Below are 23,438 nucleotides of genomic sequence, written 5' to 3'. Positions count from 1 at the left end.
GGTCCAAAATAGTCTTTGATTTGCAATGAGACAGCAGAAAAAAAAAAAAAAAAAAACCTAAATGGAGTCTCCTGTTAGGGGAGGAAAGTCTTGAACAGGGCCCCACACGGGCTGCTTCTGCTGGGCTCTTTCCTCCCACCGAGTCCCCTAAAATATTCCTGATTTTCACAGTTGGTTTTATTCCTCCAGTCTGGAGCCCAGCGATCCTTTAACGAAGTGTTGGCATTTGTTTGTCTCTTCCTTTTCTTTGCCTGTGGTCGCCATGGCAGCTACTGTTGCCATGGAGAGGTTGTCTCTAAATTGCGGATGGTTTCTCAAAACAGTTTAACAAGAAAACAAAAGGAGTAAGAGGGAAAGAATCACAAAGCAGGGCTCAAGCCCCACGTCTTCCTGAAGCTCTGTGATTGTCAATACCGTTTAGCCTGGGCTTTCCTAGACCATAGCCCTGCATATATGCGTTCATCGCAAAAGGGCTGGTGGGAGAGTCTGGAAGTTAGGACAGGTCTGGGGCAGCAGCGAACACAGGCATTATTGGATCAGTGCTAATTCATTCAGCCAGAACAAAATCTTACTCTGCTTCACTTAGGACTTTCACTGAAGGCAAGTGAGTGACGTCAAAGGCCCACAAGTGACATTGGACTCGTAAGAATCGTCTGTGACCAGAGAGCAACAGACAGAGCCACAGCTAGTTACATGTGCACCTTGGAAACATTGAGGCCAGAAGCAGAGGCTGGGACTATCTCCTCAAAACGGAGAGGCTGAGAACGTATTATGTTATGTGCGTTGCACTTTACTGCATTGTACTCATAAAGACCACGAAGCCCAGGCTGCTCTCATATTTGAGGCTTTTTTTATTATTATTATTATTTTCCTTTTTCGTTTTTTCAAGACAGGGTTTCTCTGTGTAGCTTTGTGCCTTTCCTGGAACTCACTCTGTAGACCAGGCTGGCCTCGAACTCACAGAGATCCACCTAGCTCTGCCTCCGGGATTAAAGGCGTGTGCCACCACTGCCCGGGATTTGAGGCCATTTTTCTGGTTCAGCCAAGCGCTGCGGTTACAGGTGTGTGGCACCATGCCCCCCTAATATTTTCAAAGCAAAGTTTTCCTCTGCTCTGTGACTAGCTCAAGAGAACTTGACTGGGGCTATTTTGGAGTCTAGCCTCAGCTACTGACTGTGAGAGCATGCACTCTTACCTATGCAGCCCTCAACTCCATCCTTCCCCCCTCTTCAACTCCTCTTTCTTCTCCTCGCCTGCCTCTAGTCTCTACTTTTTCTTTCTTGAAGTAAGGACTTGCTCTGTAGCCCAGGCTAGCCTCAGGTTTGTGATCCTCTGGCTCCAGAGTGCTGATTACAGGTGTGAGCCACCACACCCGGCTCCTTCGCCTAACAGTTTTATTGCGGCATGCTGGCATAACCATAAACCATGCACATGCAAATCACAGTTTGACACTTTGGTATGTGACATCATCATGAAACTACAAAACCATCAAGTCTGTGAACATCACACCTCCAGGAGTATACTTCCCAAGGTCTTCCTAATGCCTTCTCCCCAGACAACCCCAATCTACTTCTAGCCCTATAATTAATTTACATTTTATGAATTTTTTTTTGTTGTAGTTTTGAGACAGACTCTTTCTTCCTATGTAGCTCAGATTGGCTTCTAACCTCCTCCTACCTCAGCCTGTCTAGTGCCAAGATTACAGATGTGAGTCACCATACTCTGCAGTGAAGTTTTATATAGTGGAAATATGTATATAGTAGAGTGGTTCTCAACCTTTCTAATGCTGTCACCCTTTAATGCAGTTCCTCATGTTGGGGTGATGCCCAACCATAAAAATATTTCATTGTTACTTCATAACTGTAATTTTGCCAGAATGATCGATCTCTCTCTCTCTCTCTCTCTCTCTCTCTCTCTCTCTCTCTCTCTCTCCTTTCTTTCACTCAACATACTTTTCTTGGTAATATTTCAAAATTGGTCGATGGTGTTAGGGGTGGGATGTGTGAGGGCATGGATTCAGTCCCCAGCCCCTCCTCTTCCCTGAAATCCAGTTTTCTGAATATGTTATGTCTGTGGACCATGCTTTGTTGTTTTATGTGTCTATTTTAATGTTGGTAACTCTCTTGACTTTCATAGATTTATGGTACTATTTGGAACCTTGTATTGATTAGTAGTCCTCCAACTTTAATTTATATTTATTTATTTAAGATTTTTAAGGCTTTAGACTAATTTAAGTTTCTTTCTTTTTTAATTTTATGTATCTAGGTGTTTTGCTTGCCTGTAAGTCTGTGTACCATATTCATGCAGTGTCCATGGATGCCAGAAGAGAGCATTAGATCCCCTGGGACTGGAGTTAGAGACAGTTGTGAGCTCCCATAGGGGTGCTGGGAATTGAACCTGGATCTTCTGGAAGAGCAGCCAGCGCTACTGACTAATACAAACAGTTTTAAGCAAATACACAATTACTTATTGCAATGTGTCATTTTAAAAATAAACACTGAACATTCTTGAAAGTTAAGATGCACTTTGGCTGGTATGCTGACACAGTGGGAACTGTCAGATACCCCTTCAGGTCTGAAGCACCAGATGTTGGCAGCTGAGGGCTCTCTGCTGAGTCTCTTGCCAAGGATTGCCCTTGTTTTACAAATCGGCTTACGCTCACATCCCCTCCATCGGAGCAAGGTACATGTACAGGCTGGTTGGTGAGGTCTGGCTCTTTGCAGGACCAAATGGCTTCCAGAGCCCCTGGTGGCACCAGCAGGGCCTCTGTTGTATAGCTCACCCCTCTTCCATCCAGTCCCTGCTGTGGCCACTCCTGCAGGTGTGGTTCTGAGAGTTAGTCCTAGGACATGTGCTTGGAATCAAGCCTGAGACAGATGCTGGATTCCCACTCAGCCTGCAAATAGTGCAAGGTCAAACCAGGAGGCTCCGGAAAGCAGCCAAGTAAGTGACTGTTGCTCACAGTCAAAGGAGATGACTTCTTAGAGGTGAGTTCCTTCCACGAGTGTGAAATCCTGCAAGTACTCTCACCTTAGGTGGAGCAGGAAGTGCTTGCCAATCTTCCGCCTCTTCCGTGTGGCAGAGTAGGGAGAGAAGGGAAGGGTGGCTGGAAACAAGGTGTTCCGGGGCTGTAGGGGAACCTCTCCTGGTGAGAGGTGGAGGAACTCGCAAGCTACCTTCTCTCAACCCCTGTCCAGTGTGGTGGAATGCAATCTGGAAAGGAGAGCAAATGGGACCCAAACAGCTACCCAAGTAATCAAGTGTGTTTATTCATCTGTTGATGCTGAGGGAACCTGAGTGGAGGGAATGGACAGACGGGCCAGTCTGGTCTCAGGAATGCATTTCCTAAATGCTCTTCCCAAAAGCATTTGCTACTGTTCTGGTTCAGTCTTGACATGGATCCTGTCCTACAGTGTCTGTAAAACATGTGCTGCATGGATTCCCCCTACACACACAAATATTTTTAAACTTAGGATAATATTTGTCATTATTATCTTGATTATTACTGTTACTATTGAAATGGGATTTCATTATATAGTCCTGTCTGGCCATCATGGAACTCACTCTGAAGACCAGGTCCGCCTCAAAGGTATGGTCTCCTGCCTCTGCCTACGCAGGTGTTAGGATTACAGATGCAGGGCTACATCATCAGCTAGATTATTTATTAATCACTAATTATTAATTAAACATTAATTATTACTAATGGTAGATTGCCTTGTATAAGCTTCACCTTATACAAGATAAAGACAAACTCACACAAGTTACAGATGTAATTATAAAATAGTATTAATATGGTAATTATAATATGAAGTCCTTTTGTTTAAATACTCTCACTTGTCCTTTATATTAACTTATGCAGAAGGATTTAGCAGAAGAGAAAACCAAAGTCCAAAGAAGCAAGTGGCTTCATAGCTCTTGGTCTCATAGGTAACACTGGGATAAGTCTTTTAGTATACGGATAAACTTGGGTTTAAACTTGGGTTTATCTGCTAAAGCAGGCATATACATAAATATACATATACAAATACATATACATATACACAAACATACACACGCACACACATATATATACACACACACACACACACCCATTGGTACTGTTTCTATAACCCCAGTTCTTATAACATGAGCAGAGTTTGCCTTTCATGTACCCATACAGAAATACATCTGACTGTGGTAGCTCACACCTGTAATCCTAGCACTGAGGCAGGAGGATCATTCCAAGTTTGAAGCCAGCCTGGGTTACCTAGTGAGATCAGTCCTGCCCAAGCTATCAATGTATGAAACCCATTATTTTGTACAGTGAACACAAAAGGGTTTACTTTTCAGAGGCCTCATGCAGAAACTCTTCCCTCCGTGCAAGTCTGGAAGTTTGCCTGTGATGTTGCGGGCCACCTACTGTCTCTGGGAAACACCCATCTCAAGACTTTCTAATAAAGTGTAATGAAGAAGCGATCTTCCCATTGCATCAAGCAAGTGGGAAATTGGCAGTCATTATGATTTCCAGACTTGCCCGACTGGCTTGCCGTGGGATGCCCAGAATCACACACGTCCCTGACGACAGCCTAGAGAGGGTTTACCAGCAGAACCACTTTATGATGCAGGAGGATATGTTACTCAAGGAGAGGTGCGGGGAGGAGGAATCTATGAGGTGTGGCCCGGACGCATTCCAGCCTTCAGTTACACAGGTTCTAGAAGGAATGAGTATGAAACCAGGTCTCACTGGCCTGTCACACGTAGGTCTCACTATACCGGTAGATGAGGACATTTCCCTGTCTTTGCTCTAAATGTGGAAACGGGTGGGGCAGCTGATTTGCCTAAGAAGTGGAAGCCCCGAGTCCAGTCAGGTCTTTCAGAATGCTGATCTTTCTTTTTCTCTCTCTCTTTCTTTCTTTCTTTCTTTCTTTCTTTCTTTCTTTCTTTCTTTCTTTCTTCCTTCCTTCCTTCCTTCCTTCCTTCCTTCCTCCCTCCCTCCCTCCCTCCCTCCCTTCCTTCCTTCCTTCTTTCTTTCTTTCTTTTTTTTAAAAGATTTATTTATTTATTATGTATACAGAGGAAGGTGCCAGATCTCATTACAGATGGTTGTGAGCCACCATGTGGTTGCTGGGAATTGAACTCAGAATCTCTGGAAGAGCAGTCGGTGCTCCTAACCTCTGAGCCACCTCGCCAGCCCCTAATCTTTCATTTTTATCAGTGTGTTGTACTGAACATACAGCTTGGCAGGCTGGCATCTGCTGCATACCTTCAGACCCGTATTTAAAATATTTCTTCAACACTGAGTTAGGGGAAAGGCTGGTGGTGGGCAGCTAAGTAGGAGCAGGGGAAGGGAGCACTTAGATTGATACATCACTCAAAAGACAAACTTCAGTTGGGGTACCTGCTCCCTCCTTGGGAGGTGTGGTGATGCTGCTCTGTGCTCACTTGAGTTTGCTTTTGGGAGACGTCTTCCTCCCCACCTTATCTGGCCCACCAGAGTCCCTCACAGTACAGCTGTTCAGACTCTGAGAGCTGCCTCATAGATAACTGTGCTGGCTGTTCTGCTTGTGGCTACTTTCTTCCATGACCGTGGGTATTACGAAGGGCAATCAGGCTCTCTGGAGCTCCCACATCCAGGCTCCTGGCCTCTTCTTTACAGCCTGCTTTGTCCAGGGCAATGAAGCTTGGCTGGAAATGTTAGCTCCTCTGGTTGAAAGGCTCCATCTGCCAGAGTGCCTCTCTGCAGTGGATGTTAGCAGCAGGTTAGGAATTCACAAGCTTTTTCCTCAGTTAATTGCTGACTGCTCTGTGTGGCTTCCTCCCAGACCACAGCCCCTGTTTTCCTACAGAATGCCAGCAACCCAGCAAATCAGATGGTATTTACAGCTACACATCTAAGAACATGGTTATTTAATCACATCAAGATAACCAGAGGCTGCCTACTTCCTTTTTTCTATCGTGTGTCATTGTGAATATATGTATATGTATGTACATACATAGGTATATGTGTGTATGTGTGCATTATTGTAATTTTCCCCACCATACTGGGATTGAACCTTGGGCCTCCTGCATGCCAGACAAGTGCTCTACCACTGAGCTGTACCCTAAACTTTTCTCCTTTCTTTTTGGAGATAGAGTCTTGTGTAGCTAAGGCTGGTCTTGAACTTGCTAGCCAAGGTTGGTCTTGACTTTCTGATCTTCTTGCTTCTATTTCCCAAAGGTTGGGGTTACAGGTGTGTGTGTGTGTATGTGTGTGTGTGTGCATGTGTGTCACAATGCTTGGCTTTATCCTTAGCTCTTTCTTTACTTTTTATTTTGAGACAAAATCTAATGAAGTTACCCAAACTAGACTTGAGTTAGTTCTGCAGTTCAGGCAGGCCTCAAACTTGTGATCCTCTGGCCTCAGCCTCTGATCTGGGATTACAGGCTTGAAGGACCAGGCCTCTCTCCCTCCCTCCCTCCCTTCTTTCCTTTCTCTCGTATGTGTATATACATATTCCTGTGTCAACATCCTCTTGTGTGTGCACATACCCACGCACATGTGTGCACTTGCATGTGAAGGCCAGAGGTCAATGTTGGGTGTCTTCTTCTCTCACTTCCCACATTATTTTTGAGGCAGGGTCTCTCATTGAACCTGGAGTTTGCTGATTGGCTAGACTGGTTGGCCAGTGAGCCCCAGGAATCGTCCTATCCTCCACAGTGCTAGAATTCTAACTGGAGATGTATAATGAACAGCCTCATTTTTTGTTTGTTTATTTGGCATAGATGCTGGGGGTCAGAAAGTAGGTGCTCACGCTTGCATAACACGTACTCTATTGACTGAGCCATCCCCTTAGGCCTCTCAACAGAATCTATTTTAAATGATAATTTTTAAACAGCAATTCAGATGTTTTCCCATCAAGGAGTTGATACTCTACAAACGTTCATCATGGTGCAGAGCTTTACTATGACAAAATGGCTTTAACACTTAGGAGATAAGCTAAGCTAATAGTTTGTGCACACATTAATGTTGGGGGGCAGGTCACAGAGGAGAGGAAGAGAAATGGGTAACAAGGGGCAGAAGCAACAGGCAAAGAACTGTCACTTTTCAAAGGCGGTCCCTCTGGAATGTGCGAGTGAGAGCCCTGATCACTATCAGAAGAAAGATAAAAGGTGGATGCCCTGTTGAGCTGAGACTAAGCAGCCCAGAGGCCCCAAGGAGCTGCCCTAACCAGTAGAACAAGGAAGGGCTGTCTCCTGGGATTCCCAAGATTTTTCTAAGCTCGAAAGATGTGCAGATTACCCACAAGTAAAAGACTATGGAAGAATGTCCCACCGGTGCTTGGAGAATGAGATGTTGCTCGAATGTTAAATGGTATTAGTATAAAAACCCCAGAGCCAGATATTGGGGTCAATGCTGAAAGATCAGAGAGACAAAGGAACAAGCCACTAGAGAAATTTCTCACCACTGCTGAATCCTCAGGCCGAATCGAAGGTGAGAGCCTATCTCCATGAATCCTCTGAGTGAACACCTGTCAGTCCTCAGCCGAAAGGGCTCTCCAGCTGAAAGCCTTTAGTTCCTGTCTCTTCATGCCTTATATACCTTCCTCCACCCAGCCATTTCACTTCCTTCCTAGTGCCGGGACTAATGGTGTGTGTGCTTCCCAAGTACTGGTAGCAAAGGCATGAGATCTAAAGTGCTGGGATTACACGCATGTGCATCCTAAGTGCTGGGACTAAAGGTGTGTGCCACCACTGCCTGACTCTGTTTCTCTCCTAGACTGAGTCAATCTCATGTAGTCCAGGGTGGCTTTGAACTCACAGAGATCCAGATGGATCTCTGACTCCCAAATGCAAGGATTAAACGTGTGTGCCACCACTGCCTGGCCTCTGTGTTGAATCTAGTGGCTTGTTCTGTCCTCTGATCCTCAGGCAAGCTTTATTTGACACAGAATATATCACCACATGGAGCTTGATTTTTTTTTTTTTTTTAGACTGTTCTAGGCCTCGATCATCCTAACCCTAAGGTATATACATATTGGTCCAGTGGCTTGATGGCATGGCCCTAATTCTGTCAAAACAGAATCGGTTGATTCCACAGAGGAGTGAATACAGGGGAAGTTGTTGGCACAGTGAGTCTACCCACTCCAAGGAAGCAGGGAAACTGTGAACATCTAGTAGTACATGAATGATACTGTTCTCCATGATGATACCAGTTTCTGTTTATTTTGGTCTTTCTTTCTCCTTTTTTAACCTTTATTTTTAATCTCATGTGTGTGGGTGTTTTGCCTGCATGTTAGTCTGTACCACTTGCACGAGGTGTCTGCAGAGGCCAGCAGAGGGTGTTGGATCCCCTGGGACCGGATTTACAGATGCTTGTGAGCAGCCATGTAGGTGCTGGGAATGGACCGGGAGTCCTCTGGAAGAGTAATTGGTGCACTTAACTGCTGAGCCATCTCTCCAGCACCTAGAATAAATCTTATAACAGGTAAATGGCCAGGGAAAGGTAAAAGGTAATTAATTAAAACAACAAAAATGAAGAGATAATGCTTCTTCCAAGAGCCAAAGACCATCTAATAAATGCTTAACTCTCCTTTGAGTTGTTGGTCAGGCTTGTCCAAGAGATTCCCCAGATATCACAGACTTTGTTATTAACATCTACAAAACAACACTGGCACCTAAGGTTCAGGGAACATTGCGGAAGAGGAGGTGGAAGATTGTTAGCACCAGAGGATCAGGGAGTTTGTGTCTCCTAGGAATGTCAGCATCTATACCCTGACATGACTGCCTAAACATGAGCTGAACGAGAACCAGAGACGTGCTAAAGTGGATGGAGAAGACCCAGGAGGCCGCAACCCTACACAAAGAACTACTGTCAACTAAGGAATGCTGAGAGCACAAGACACAGTCTTCCCTAGGGAAGAGCACACCAACCTGTTATCCAATTTATTTTTATTTTAAAAGGAACATATTTATTCTTCGACAGTTTCCTATAGGTATACAATGTATCTTGATCATGTCTATCTCTGTTTCTCCACCGAGTCCCAGAGTGCTGCCTGCATGTGCATGGGTACAGAGTGCGGGGTGGTCTCCTAGAGCATGGGAAACCTACCAGTGACCACACCCCAAGAGAAACATATCACCTTTTCTACAGAAGACGTCAATTGGCAATGGCCACTCACCTAGGTGTGGAGCCTCATGAGCCCTTCCTCAGTCCATAATGGAATGATGACTGGCTTGATCCTATGCAGATAACCACAGTTGATGTGAGTACATGAGTACAACAGCCATGTTGTGATGGCTGTTCTTAGTTGTCAACTTGATTCACCTGGCAGGAGGGGAGGGAACCTCAGCTGATGAGTTGCCTCCACCATATTGGCTGTGGACACACCTGTGGGATATTTTCTTGATTAATGGTTGATGTAGAAGAGTCCAACCCATGGTGAATGGTGCCATCCCTGGGCACGTGGTCCTGGGGGTTGTATATGAAAGTAAAACTTAGCAAGACGGTAAGTATCCTTCTTCCATGGTCCTTGCTTCTGTTCCTGCCTCCAGGTTCCTGCCCTGGCTTCTTCAATGGTGAACTGCAATCTGTACATCAAATAAACCCTTCCTTCCCCAGGTTGCTTTTGGTCAGTGTTTTTTATAGCAACAGAAAACCAAACTAGAGTACAGGTCATATCCAGAATATAATATTTCATGGATCTCCTCATCCTCTGGCTCTTGCATTCTTTCTTTCCTCTTTTCTGTGGTGTTCCCTGAGCCTTAGGGCATTGATATAGTTGTTCCAGTTTAGTGACGAGCACTTAACCGTCACTTATGCCTAGCAGCTAGGTTAGTTATGAGTTTCTGTATTAATCGTTGCCCACTGCAAAAAAGAAGCTTCTTTGACCAAAGCTGAGAGCGAACTAACCTATGGGCATAGATGTAGATATATGGAAGACAATTGACAAGGCAAACACTTAGCGAAGCAACAGTAGTGGCTTTCCCTCTAGGGCCTATCACCTCCCCAGCCACAGTACCAGCCACGAGTTTCCTTCTGAGGAGCAGGCCTCAGATCCAACCAGAAAGTTGTTGGTTACACCCATAACAGCCTTGGCACTACTGTACCAGCAGGCACGTCTCACTTGGCAGGTTGGTATTGTGGCATGCAGGGTACACTACTGGGTAAATCCATTGATGATCTTTCTCTGCCAGTGGCTTGCATAGCTCCTTGTGGCACTGTGGAAACTGGCTAACAGAGATGGAGTTTCCAGGTCAGTTACAGCTTGACTTCTAACTAAATTTCTAACTTGATTTGCAAATAAAATGTGTTAGGCTTTCAGCAATAGGGACTTACCACGTAGCTGTGACGGACAACCAAGGGTGATGACAATATTCTGTGTTGTTTGGTGGTGGTGATGGGGCATCCCATGCCTGGCACTGAGATTCCTATAAGAATACTTTCAGAATTAGATGATTAAGCAGTGGGTTTCTACAAGGCTTTAAAATAATACACACTTGGTTTTGATTTGGCCACCTGCCACCCACTTCTTTCTCCATCACTACCTTTCACTTCCGGTATTCTCCTCCCTACTCTAACACCGCATGTTCCACTCTCACTTCCCCACCTAAGGTCCCTTCTCTTCTCCCTTCCATGAGCACTTTCTAGCTTCATGACACCACAGGTTCTCTAAATGAAACATACAATTATAAAAATTCAGAACAAGGATCCACATGAGAGACAACATAAGGTGTGTGTCTTTCTGTGCCCCACTTGCCTCATTTAATATAATATTTTCTGATTCTGTTTATTTTTCCGCATATTCTGAACTTTAATTTTTCCATATCGCTGAATAAAATTCCACTGTGTGTCAGTTGTTGCTGGAGGATTTCTCTCCAGGTTCCACCAAGCCCCGCAGTCCCACAATCCACGTATAAAATAATCACTCAGATGCTTATATTACTTATAAACTGTATGGCCGTGGCAGGCTTCTTGCTAACTGTTCTTATATCTTAAATTAACCCATTTTTATAAATCTATACCTTGCCACGTGGCTGGTGGCTTACCGGTGTCTTTACATGTTGTTTGTCCTGGTGGTGGCTGCAGTGTCTCTCTCTCCTTCTTCCTGTTTCCCCAATTCTCCTCTCTCCTTGTCCCGCCTATACTTCCTATCTGGTCACTGGCCATCAGTGTTTTATTTATATAGAGTGATATCCACAGCAGTCAGTACCACATTTTCATCATCCATTCACCAGCTGATGGGCATCCAGACTGATTCCATTTTCCAACTATTGTGAACAGAGCAGTAGTGAACATGTTCTTAAGGTGTCCCTAGTAGGACATAGAGTCTTAGGGAACATTCCCAGAGATGGTCTGGTTGGGCCATATGGTAGTTCTATTTTTAAGCTTTTTGAGGAACTTCCGCACTGATTTTCATGGTGGCTACATCAGTTTATACTCCCACCAGCAGTTAACAAAGGTGCTCTTTCCCCCACATTCTTGCCAGCATTTGTTATCTTGAGGAAAGCCATTCTAACTGGGGTGAGATGGATTCTCAAGGTAGTTTTATTTGGCTAACAATGTTGAATGTTTAAAAAATATTTATTATGCATTTATATATTGTTTTTATCCTGAGAATTCTATGTTTAGTTCTATAGCCCAGGTTTTGATTGGGATGTCTGTTTTCTTGATGTTTAGTTTCTTGAGTTCTTTGTGTATTCTAGATACTGATCTTCTGTCAGATGCGTCGTCAGCAAAGGTATCTATGCCATTATATAGGCTGCCTCTTCACTCAATGGCAGTTTCTTTTGATAACAGTTTCTTTTGCTATATAGACACTTTTTAATTTCATGAAATCTTATTTGTTGATTATTGGTCTTGTTTCCTGAGTGATCAGGGTCTTATTCAGAAATTCTCACCTGTGCTTTCAACTCTAACAGTTTCTGAGTTTCTGGTCTTGGGTTGAGGTTCTCAATCCATTAGGCATTGATTTCTTCACAGAGTAAGAGATAAGGGTTTAGTTTCTTTTACGTGTAGAGATCCAGTTTCCCTAGCACCATTTGTTAAACATGATGTCTTTTCCCCAATTTGTGTTCCATGCAGCTTGTGTGGCCTTGAATAATGACACTCCATCCCATTGATCTATGTGTCTGATTTTTTTTTTTTTTTTTTTTTTTTTTTCGAGACAGGGTTTCTCTGTGTAGCTTTGCGCCTCTCCTGGAACTCACTTGGTAGTCCAGGCTGGCCTCGAACTCACAGAGATCCGCCTGGCTCTGCCTCCCGAGTGCTGGGATTAAAGGCGTGCGCCACCACCGCCTGGCCTATGTGTCTGATTTTATTGCTATGTCTCTGTAGTGTAACTTGAAATCAAGCCTGTTAATAGATCCAGTAGTATTCTTTCTCTTTGCTTAAAATTTCTTTGGTTATCTGGGATCTTTTGTATCTCCACACGAACTTTAAAATAGTTGTTTTCCTACTTTCATGAAGAGTATCACTTAGATTTTGATGGAGATTACATTTGTAGATTGTCTTTTTATAAGATGTCTATTTTCATTTACTAATTTTTCTAATCCATGAGCATGGGAGGTCTTTCCATCTTCTGGTGTCTTCCTCAATTTCTTTCTTCAGTGTTTCAAAATTTTTCACTGGAGAGTTCTTTCACATCCTTGGCTTGTTCCAAGATATTGCTTTAGGTTATTATGAATGGAATTGTTTCCCTGATTTCTTTCTCAGTATGTTTGTTATTGGTATACAGGAAGGCTACTGATTTTGTATATTATGTATTCTGCTGTTTTCTTAAAGTATTTATCAGCTCTAAGAGTTTTCTAGCAGAGTCTTGATGGTCTTTTATGTATAGAACTGTACTAAAGTATCTGCAAACATAGATACTTTCACGTCTTGATTTCCTGATTGATCCTTCTATTTATTTCTCTTGTCTTATTGTTGTAGCTAGGACTTCCAGCACTATAGTGAATAGGAGAGAGTGGGCAGCCTTGTCTTGTTCCTGATGTGGGGGGGAATACTTGGAATTTTTCTCCACTTAGCATGATATTTACTATATGTTTGTCAGACACAGCCTTTACTATGTCAACATATGTTCCCCTCATCTCTAGTTAATTTGGAGTTTTAATCACAGAAGGATGTAGAATGTTTGTCAAAGGTCTTTTCTGCATCTATTGAGGCAATTGTGTAATTTCTGCCCTTGAGCCTTGTGGTAGTTTGAATGTAATTGGGCCCCACAATCTCATAGAGAGCATCACTATTAGGAGCTGTGGCTTTTTCTGAAGTGGGTATGGCCTTGTTGGAGGAAGTGTGTCACAATGGGGGCAGGCTTTGAGGTTTCCCATGCTCAAGACACACTCAATGTCTCAGTCAACTTCCTGCTGTCTAAAGATGTAGGACTCACAGCTATTACTCCAGCACCACATCTGTCTACATGCCACCATGCTCTCTGTCATGATGATGATGGACTAAACCTTTGAAACTGTAAGTGAGCCACCCCAATTAAATGTTTCATTTATAAGAGTTGCCGCGGTCATGGTGTCTCTTCACAGCAATAAAAAGCCTAACAAAAACAAGCCCATTTATGTAGCATATTAGTTACACTTATTGCATCTTATTCCTGCATCTCTGGAATAAAGCCAATTTGATCATATATAAATGTTCATTTTGGTGCATTTTAAAATTTGTTTTGTTGTTGAGGGTTTTGCATGTATGTTCATCAAGGAATTGGTTTTTAACTTTTTTCATTCCATCTCCATTTGGTTTTGGTATCAGAATGATATTAACTTTGTAAAGAGAGTTTCCTAATGCTCCTTCCTGTTCTATTTTGTGGAATAGTTTGAGAAACACTGGGCTTAGGTCTTCTTTAAAGACCTGGTGGAATACACCTGTGTGTCCACCTGGGCCTGGACTTATTTTAGTTTGGAGATTTTAAATTACTGCTTCAATATTACTGATTTTTATAGACCTATTGAAATTGCATATCTAATCTCAGTTTAATTTTGGCTGCTTATATGTGTATAGAAATTCATCTGTTCCTCTTATGTTTTCCAAAGTAGTGTTTTAAAGCTAAGACCCAGTGATTTTCTGAATTTCACTGGTGTTTACCTCTCTGGAGGTAGTGGGTCCTGGGAGAATGGAGTGGATAAATGAAGCAGACTAAAGTCTTATGCAATAGCTAACTTTATTTGGAGCATCAGACAATTTATACCACGATAGTTAAGAAGAATAAAATGTACAATCACAAGAAGCCGCAAATGGCAATAATATGTTTTTCCATGGAGGCATGTACACAAATAGCAATAGCCGGGTGTAATGAATAATCTGAAGTGACTCACTCCTATCTACTACCCCTGGGGGTGGGGCAGGGCGTGAAAGCACATTCCAAGAACAAGTCCCTGTTTTTGAAGAAACTGAGATTACAATGCTCTTCTCTTGTTTTCCTACAAGTACTCAGAATTCTCACAGGACTCCATGCTTGGACCGTGATCTGACGTACTGGTGTCTCTTATATTTATTTTTTATTTCTAATTTTATTGAGTATTTTTTCTCTTTCTTTTGGTTGGTTTGGCTGAGAGTTTGTCAGTCTTGCCTGTCTTTTCAAAGAACCAGCTCTGTTTCCTCCTTCCTCCCTCCCTCCCTCCTTCCCTCCCTCCCTTCTCCCTTCCTTCCTTCATTCCTTTCCTTCCTCTCTTCCTTTCTGTTCCCATTTCATGATTTTTAATTTATCTTAATGATTTCTTTTTGTTTACAGATCTGGGGTTTTGATTGTTGTTATTTCCCAGAGCCTAAGGTTTATCATTAAGTCATTTATTTGAGATCTTTCCAATATCTTAATGTGGGCACCCAAGTTATAAACATCTCTCTTAGGATTGCTTTCATTGTATCCCTTAGGTTTTGGTATGTTGTGTTTTCATGTTATTTGATTCTAAGAATTTAAATTTTTTTTCCTTCCTGCTTTCTTCAAGGACCCATTCACTGTGCAGTAGTGTTGCTGTTTGATCTCCGTGAGTCTGTGTGCACTCTAAGGCTTCTTTTTCTGTTGACATATAGCCTTATTCCATTACGGTCAGTAGAATACAAGGAATTATTAAAATGCCTTGTGTTTCTTGAGACTTGCTTTCCGCCCTAACATAGGATCTATGTTTTGGAGAAAGTCCCATAAGTCACTGAGGAGAATATGTATTCTATAGTGTTTGTGTGGAATGTTCCTTAGGTGTCTGTGGAGTCCATTGGTTCTATGTTGTCATTTAAGTCCGATGTTTCTCTGTTTATTTATTATTTTTGTCAGGATGACTGTATGTTGGCACAAGTGGGATATTGAAATGAACCATTATTATTGTGTTGGGGTTAATTTGACTTTATATGTAGTAGTGTGTGGGCATCTGTATTCAGTGTGTATGGGGCACCATTATCACCCCATACAGAATAATTACATCTAAAATCTACCCATAAATAAGCACATATATCATATATGTGTTTTAAAGTAAGCTCATAACATAATATTTCCATACAGCTTTCCAAACATCCTTAGTGTTATTTATCTCTCCTCCCCCTCCTTCTGTCCCCCCTCCCTTCCCCATGCGCAGTTAAACCACGCTCCCATTTCTGCCCCCTCCCTTGTCACACCTGTGTCCTGCTACCCTTCTCTCTAGAGAGCCTTATCTTCTTCAGTTAGTCCAGGTTTTATACTCAAATCCAAGGATTCAGAGCTAGGATCCACAGATATGAGAGAACACATGGCACTTGTCTTTCTGAGTCTGGTTTACCTCATTCAGTATAATGTTTTCAGATCCATTTATTGACCTGCAAATCTTCGGTGTTCTTTATGGCTGGATACAATTCTATTGTGTATATACACCACATTTTCATTATTCATTCAGCTGTTTGTTTTTGTTCTCATTCAGAAGTCTATCCTCTTTTACTTCTTTACACACACTTGCAACCATTCTTTTGAGTTCTCTGTCTAGGATTTCATGGAACTCACTCTCTCCATGACCTCACTGTAGGGTTAACAGTTTTGGGAGCAGTTATGTTGCCTTGGTTTTCGTGTTTAAGTTGCTGCTTTGGAATTTATACATCTGGGGCTATTTTGTTGGTTCATGTCTTTATTATTAGTTATATTCTTTCAGCTGAAGTATTTGTAATGTTCAAATGGGACTTGGATGTGGTAGAGTTGAAGTGTGCACTTCAGAAAGTAGATCTTTAGACTAGGAGCTCAGGGTATCTGGTGCAGATTCCATATTAGTCCCCAAATAGAAATAGTAACTTTAAGAACAGCATCTGGACATGAAAATTTTAGGAATTCATACAAGAAGCTTAGAGACAATCTTCACCAACAAAATACAAGAGATGAAAGAGAGAATGTCAGGCATTGAAGACAAGAGAGAAGAAATTGTCCAAAAAATAAAAACCCTGTTAAATATATAAAAAAAAAATCCAGGCATAAAACATCCAGGAAACCTGGGACACTATGGAAAGAACAAATCTATGAAAAATAGAAGCAGAGGAAGGAGAAGAAAGCCAGGTCAAAGGCATAGAAAATATTTAAAAAAAAAATCATAGAAGAAAATTTCCCCAATCTAAAGAATGAGGTACTTATCAAGGTATAAGAAGCATACAGAACACAAAATAGACTAGACCAGAAAATAAATTCCCCACAGCACATAGTAACCAAACACTAAACCTACAGAACAAAGGAAGAATATTAAAATCTGCTAGAGAGAAAAAGACCAAAAAACATATAAAGGCAGACCTACCTATTAGAATAATGCCTGACTTTTCAATGGTGACTTTAAAAGCCAGAAGGGCTTGGATAGACATTCTATAAACTCCAAGAGACCACAGACACCAGGCCAAACCACTATACCCAGAAAAACTTTCAAACACAGTAGATGGAGAAAAAAAGACATTCTGTGATAAAACCAAGTTTAAGCAATATCTATCTACAAATCCAGCCCCATAGAAGATGCCAGGAGGAAAACTTGAACCTGAAGAGGATAGCAACACCCAAGGAATAAACAAGGAACAAATAATATCAGGCCAGCAAATCAGAAGAAGAGGAGAAAACCCACAACACCAAAACAAAGTAACAGGAATCAACAAACACTGCCCATTGATAACATTCAATATTAATGTGTAAAAAGACACAGACTAACATATTGGACTAGAAAACAGGATCCAAACTTCTAATACATTCAAGAAACACACCTTAACATCAAGGATAGACATTACCTCAAGATAAAAGGATGGAAAAAGAGATTTCAAGCAAGCAAACCTAAGAAGCAAGCTGGTGTAGCCATTTTAATATCTGATAAGACAGACTTCAAATCAAAACTAATCAGAAGAGATGGGGAAGGGCTGTCTACTCATCAAATGAAAAACTCCAAGAAGATACTGCGACTCTTAACATCTATACAATAAACACAAGGGCACCCAAGTTCATAAAAGAAACACTACTATAGCTTAAATCACATATCCACCCTCCCACACTGATAGTGGGTGGCTTCAATACCCCATTCTTGCCAATTGACAGGTCATCCAGACAAAAACTAAACAGAGAAATGCTGGTGCTAACTCATGTCATAAAGCAAATGGACCTAGATGATATTTACAGAACATTTCACCTAAACACAAAAGAATATACTTTCTTCTCAGCACCTCATGGAGCTTTCTCCAAAATTGACCACATACTCAGACACAAAGCAAGCCTAAACAGATACAAGAAAATTGAAATAATCATCATGGATTAAAGCTGGATATCAACAGCAACAGCCACAGCCGAAAGCTTACAAACTCATGGAAACTGAACAGCACACTACTGAATGAAAAATGAGCCAAGACAGAAATTAGGAAAGAAATTAAAAACTTTTTAGAATTGAATGAAAATGAAAACACAACATACCTAAACTATGGGACACAATGAAGGCAGTTCTAAGAGGCAAGTTCATAGCACTAAGTGCCTGCATAAAAAAGGTAGAGAAATCTCACATTAGTAACTTAACAGCACATCTGAAAGCTCTAGAACAAAAAGAAGAAATTATACTAAAAAAGAGTAGATGGCAAGAAATAATCAGACGAAGGACTGAAATCAGCAAAATAGAAACAAACAACAATAACAAAACAATACAAAGAATCAATGAAACAAAGAGTTGGTTCTTTGAGGAAATCAGTAAGATTGACAAACCCTTAGTTAAATTAACCAGTAGATGGAAAGAGAATATCCAAACTAATAAAATTAGAGATGAAAAGGAGGGCATAACAAGTCACTGAGGAAATCTCAAGAATCATAAAGACATACTTTAAAAACCTGTCCTCCACCAAATTGGAAAATCTAAAATAAATGGATTACTTTCTAGACATATTCCACTTAGAAAAGTTAAATCAAGATCAGATAAGCAATTTAAACAGACCTATTATCCCCAGTGAAATAGAAACAGTAATTAAAAGTCTACCAATCGCCGGGCGGTGGTGGCGCACGCCTTTAATCCCAGCACTTGGGAGGCAGAGGCAGGCGGATCTCTGTGAGTTCGAGGCCAGCCTGGACTACCAAGTGAGTCCCAGGAAAGGCGCAAAGCTATGCAGAGAAACCCTGTCTCGAAAAACCAAAAAAAAAAAAAAAAAAAGTCTACCAATCAAAGAAAGCCCAAGACCAGATGGTTTTAGCACAGAATTCTACCAGATTCTCAAAGAACAGTTAATGTCTAAAATTATTCCACAAAATAGAAACTAAAAGAACATAGCTCAATTCATTTTATGAGACTACAGTTACCCTGATACCTAAGCACATAAAGACCCAAGAATGAAAGACAATTATAGATCAATTTCCCACATGAACATAGATACAAAAATTCTTAATAAAATACTTCCGAACAGAATCCAAACACATCAAAAACATCATCCACATGATCAAATAGTCTTCATTCCAGAGATGTAGAGACGTTCAACATACACAAATTAATAAATGTACTCCATCATATAAACAGACTGAAAGAAAAAATATCACCCAGTTCTATCTCATTAGATCCAGAAAAGGTCTTTGACAAAATACAGCACTCCTTTATGATAAAAATCCTGGAAAGATTAGGGACCCAAGGGATATACTTCAACATAATAAAGACAATATACAGCAAGCTCAGAGCCAACATTAACTTAAATGGAGAGAAATTAAAAGCAATCCCACTAAAATCAGGAACAAGACAAGGCTGTGTAGGTGGAGTTTTCTTGTCCCACAGCCACTCTCAAATAAACATGTTGATGCTTATATTAATTATAAATGCTTGGCAGTTAGCTCAGGATTATTACTAACTAGCTCTTACAACTTAAATTAACCCATTTCTATTAATCTATGTATTGCCACATGGCTTGTGGCTTTACCTGTCCTCCAGCATGTCTTGCTCTCTCTGTGTTTCCTGGTGACTCCAGCGACTCTGCTTCTTCCTCCCAGCATTCTCCTAGTCTGGCTGTCCTGCCTAATCTTATTTTATTCAGCTATTGGCTAGTCAGCTTCTTTATTAAACCAATCACAGCAACACACATTCACACAGTGTTAAGAAATATTCCACAGCATTTCTCCCTTTTTGTCTAAATAAAAGAGGAAGGCTTTAACTTTAACATAGTAAAATTATATATAACAAAAACAATTATCAAGTAAGAATCACAGTCACAATATCTAGTCCATTTACACTTGGAAAAATCAGAGAAAATACTCCATTATCTATCCTATTTTTGTGAGTCCAAAGTTTTATGCCTAATTTGCTTCCTTTCATAACTAAGGAAAACTGTAACTTTAACTATTTAGTCTTTAACTCCATCAAAGACCCCAGAAAGATGAAATGTTACCTAATGACAGGGACATCAGGCTGCTTGGACAGTCACCCAAAGTTCCTCTGCAACGTTGGGGCATCCAACTCTGGCCCACAGGCCAAGCATATCTGACAGACTTTCCTGTGAAGCAGGGAATTCTGACGAACTATTCTACCTTGTCTTGGCAGAGTTTGGCAGTTGCCTTTCTTGCATGTTGTGGGTCCAGTTTGAACAGTATATTGTCAGCAATTGAGGCAAGGGAAGTTTCTTTGCCCACATGGCTAGCTTTTGCCATAAAGAAAGTAAACTCCATATGAAGGTTCTTTGATGCCCATCATCTTGCTTTGAAGTAAATTGGTACTGCCAAGAGTGGACATGTCTCACTGTCACGGAAAGCCATATGTTATTAAACATATTAAATGCCATATTCTGTAGGTCTTTGAAGTATTTGAAGACCATCTATCTGTCTAAATGTGTCTGTGTATGACCTTGAAAACATACCTAACATGACTATAAGTTTGACTATTATAGATGACTAACTAGTAATATATATTTCCTAATTATACATTATATTCTTAAATCAGCTACATAAGCACAATACCCCAAACAAGAGTAGAAACATATATGCAGTATGACAGAAATAACTTTAAATTTGTATCAATAAACTAAAATGCAACCAATGTAAAATATTTTGAGATTAATCACTGTTCTTTGGATTAAAGAAGATTCAATAATATACTCTTTTATCCTATCATTTCTATATCCTATCCCTTTTTTTCCTTCAGAAAGAGATCTTTGAATTTAATCTCCTTTGTTCAGCTTTTTTCTTGACCGTTACCTATAACAACTTGTAACCAACCCTCCTTAAATGATAATAAATACCCACAACCCATCTTTTGGGAATGTGGGCATAATTCTCTAGCCTGGTTCCTGTTCTTCATGGGTGCTGTTATCTTTGGAGGACCCTGAGACAATTTAGGATTATGGTCAAGTCCTGACTGGAGTATTCTGTGAGGTTGGGTCATCTCAGCCAGCAGCCTTGTCGCTGTTCTGGATGCAGAATTCTGAGGAGACTGCAACGAGGCATTTTGAAATGCTGGATTGCCTGGGCCATCTGTTTTCATTAGCGTCTGGTTCCCTTGATCTGAAAATACATAAGATTTTAAAGGTAACGTGCATAGCTACATTAATACAACTATAGATTGTGCATTGTACCTAAGTCAGCCCAAGATGATTGTTTGTTAAGTCTTTGAGCAGGTAAAATATACATCACATATCTTGTAGTTCTTTTAGGCCATTTCTTTATGTTTGTAGTCAGGATTTCAGGAGGTCTTCCTCGATCAGACCTGATGTTCTTTAACCCAAAATGAACTCACAGCCTCTCATTTCCTGGGAAAATAAAAGCATAACCTCTCTCCCAAGGCAATACACCTTTTGACTTAAATTTTGAAGTCAAGACATTTTCAAAATATATAGGTTGGTTTAATCTACCATCCCTCACAATATATTGTGTCCTAGCAACCAAAAAATTCAAAGACAACACAATAACATACAGGATCCAGACTCTGTGTATATTTTTCATCTGTATGTGGCTTTTTTTTCTTTTATAGGACTTTACTCCCTCTTTAAGGACTTTACCCTATCATTTTAAAACTATTTTTTATATACCATTCTCTTCTGTCTTCCAAGTCTTCGCACATTTTCAAACACACTGTGACCCATTTAGAGGCTTTTTCTATCTGAACCTGATTTACTAAACACTTGTGATCCTTTTCTGTCTGCATGAGCAAAACTCCAAGCCCACCATGCAGCGTGCTGGCAGAGCTTGCGCTGGCAGCCAAGGCCACAGGCAGTGGCTGGGAGATGCCTCTCTCTGTGAGAGACTGTGGGAACCTGCCTTGCTGCTTACCTCGTGGCAGTTGGTGGCCGGCTCCATCTCACAGGCAGCTGAGACACATCTTTACACTGTGGCTGGCATGAGACTGTGAGACAAGGAAGCTGCATTTGTCTCTGTGTCTGTGCATTTAGAACGTTTTTTAAAGCTTTCTCAGGTTTTATGTGGAAACTCTTGTTGAATGTTTGGATGCTACTTGTAAGCTAACATTTCTTGTCCCACCTGCCCGTTCCCAATTAACCACTCAGAGTCTTAATATTAATTGTAAATGCTTGCCCGATAACTCAGGCTTATTACTAACTAGCTCTTACAACTTAAATTCACCCATTTCTATCAATCTATATATTGCCACGTGGCCTGTGGCTTTACCTGTCCTTCAGTATGTCTTGCTCCCTCTCCTGATGACTCCAGTGATTCCGCGCTTCTCCTTGAAACATTATCTTAGTCTGGTTTTCCTGCCTAACCTTATTCTGTTCAGCTATTGGCCAGCCAGCTTCTTTATTAAACCAACCATAGCAACATACATTCACACAGTGTTAAGAAATATTCCACAGCCAGGCTATCCACTCACGCCATACCTATTCAATATAGTACTTGGAGTCTGAGTTAGAGCAATAAGACAACTGAAGGAGATCAGGGGATGGATACAAATTGGGAAGGAAGAAGTCAAAGTATCATTATTTGTAGATGATATGATAGTATACATAAATGATTCTAAAAATCCACCAGGGAACTTCTACAGCTGATAAACACTTTCAGCAAAGTAGCAGGTTACAAAATTAACTCACAAAAATCAGTATCCCTCCTATATACGAATGACAAACATACTGAGAAAGAAATCAGAGAAACAACATTTTTCACAATAACCTAAAGTAATATAAAATATCTTGGGGTAAGCAAGTGAAAAACTTGTATAATAAAAACTTTAACACATGAAGAAAAAAATTGAAGAAGATATCAGAAAACATGAGATCTCCCATGCTCATGGATTGGTAGGGATAGTATAGTAAAAATGGCCATCCTATCAAAAGCAACGTATGGATTTAATGCAATCCCCATGTAAATTCCAATGCAATTTTTCACAGATCTTGAAAGGACAATTTTCAGCTTTATATGGAAACACACAAAACCCAGGATAGCTAAAACACTCATAAATGATAAAAGAACTGCTAGAGTTTGTGCATCACCCATCCTGATCTCAAATTGTATTACAGAGCTACAGTAATAAAAACAGCATGGTATTGGCACCAAAACAGACATGTGGATTAATGAAGTTGAACTGAAGATCCAGAAATGAATCTGCATATCCTTGTACACCTGATTTTTGACAAAAAAGTCAGAAATATACACTGGAAAAAGATAACATCTTTAAGAAATGGTGCTGGTCAAATTGGATATCTGCATGTAGAAGAATCCAAATACTTATCAACCTGCACAAAACTCAACTCCAAATGTATCAAAGACCTCAACAAAGGACCAGATACACTGAATCTGAGAGAAGAAAAAGCGGGAAATAACCCTGAACTCACTGGCACAGGAGAAGACTTTCTGAACAGGCGACCGACAGCACAGACACTAAGGTCAGCACTTAATAAATGGCATCTCATGAAACTGAGAAGTTTCTGTGTGACAAAGGACACCATCATTTGGTGTCAGTCTACAGAATGAGAAAAGATTTTTACCAACTCCATATTCTATAGAAGACTAATATCCAAAATATATATAGAACTAAAAAAACTGGACATTAAAAAACCCAAAAAACAAAAAACCCCAAACCCCCCAAAACCCAAAACAAATAAC

Source organism: Peromyscus leucopus, chromosome 19 (assembly GCF_004664715.2).
Source record: "Peromyscus leucopus breed LL Stock chromosome 19, UCI_PerLeu_2.1, whole genome shotgun sequence".
NCBI lineage: Eukaryota > Metazoa > Chordata > Mammalia > Rodentia > Cricetidae > Peromyscus > Peromyscus leucopus.
The sequence above is the reverse complement of the archived record's forward strand: the minus strand, read 5'-3'. Positions refer to the sequence as shown.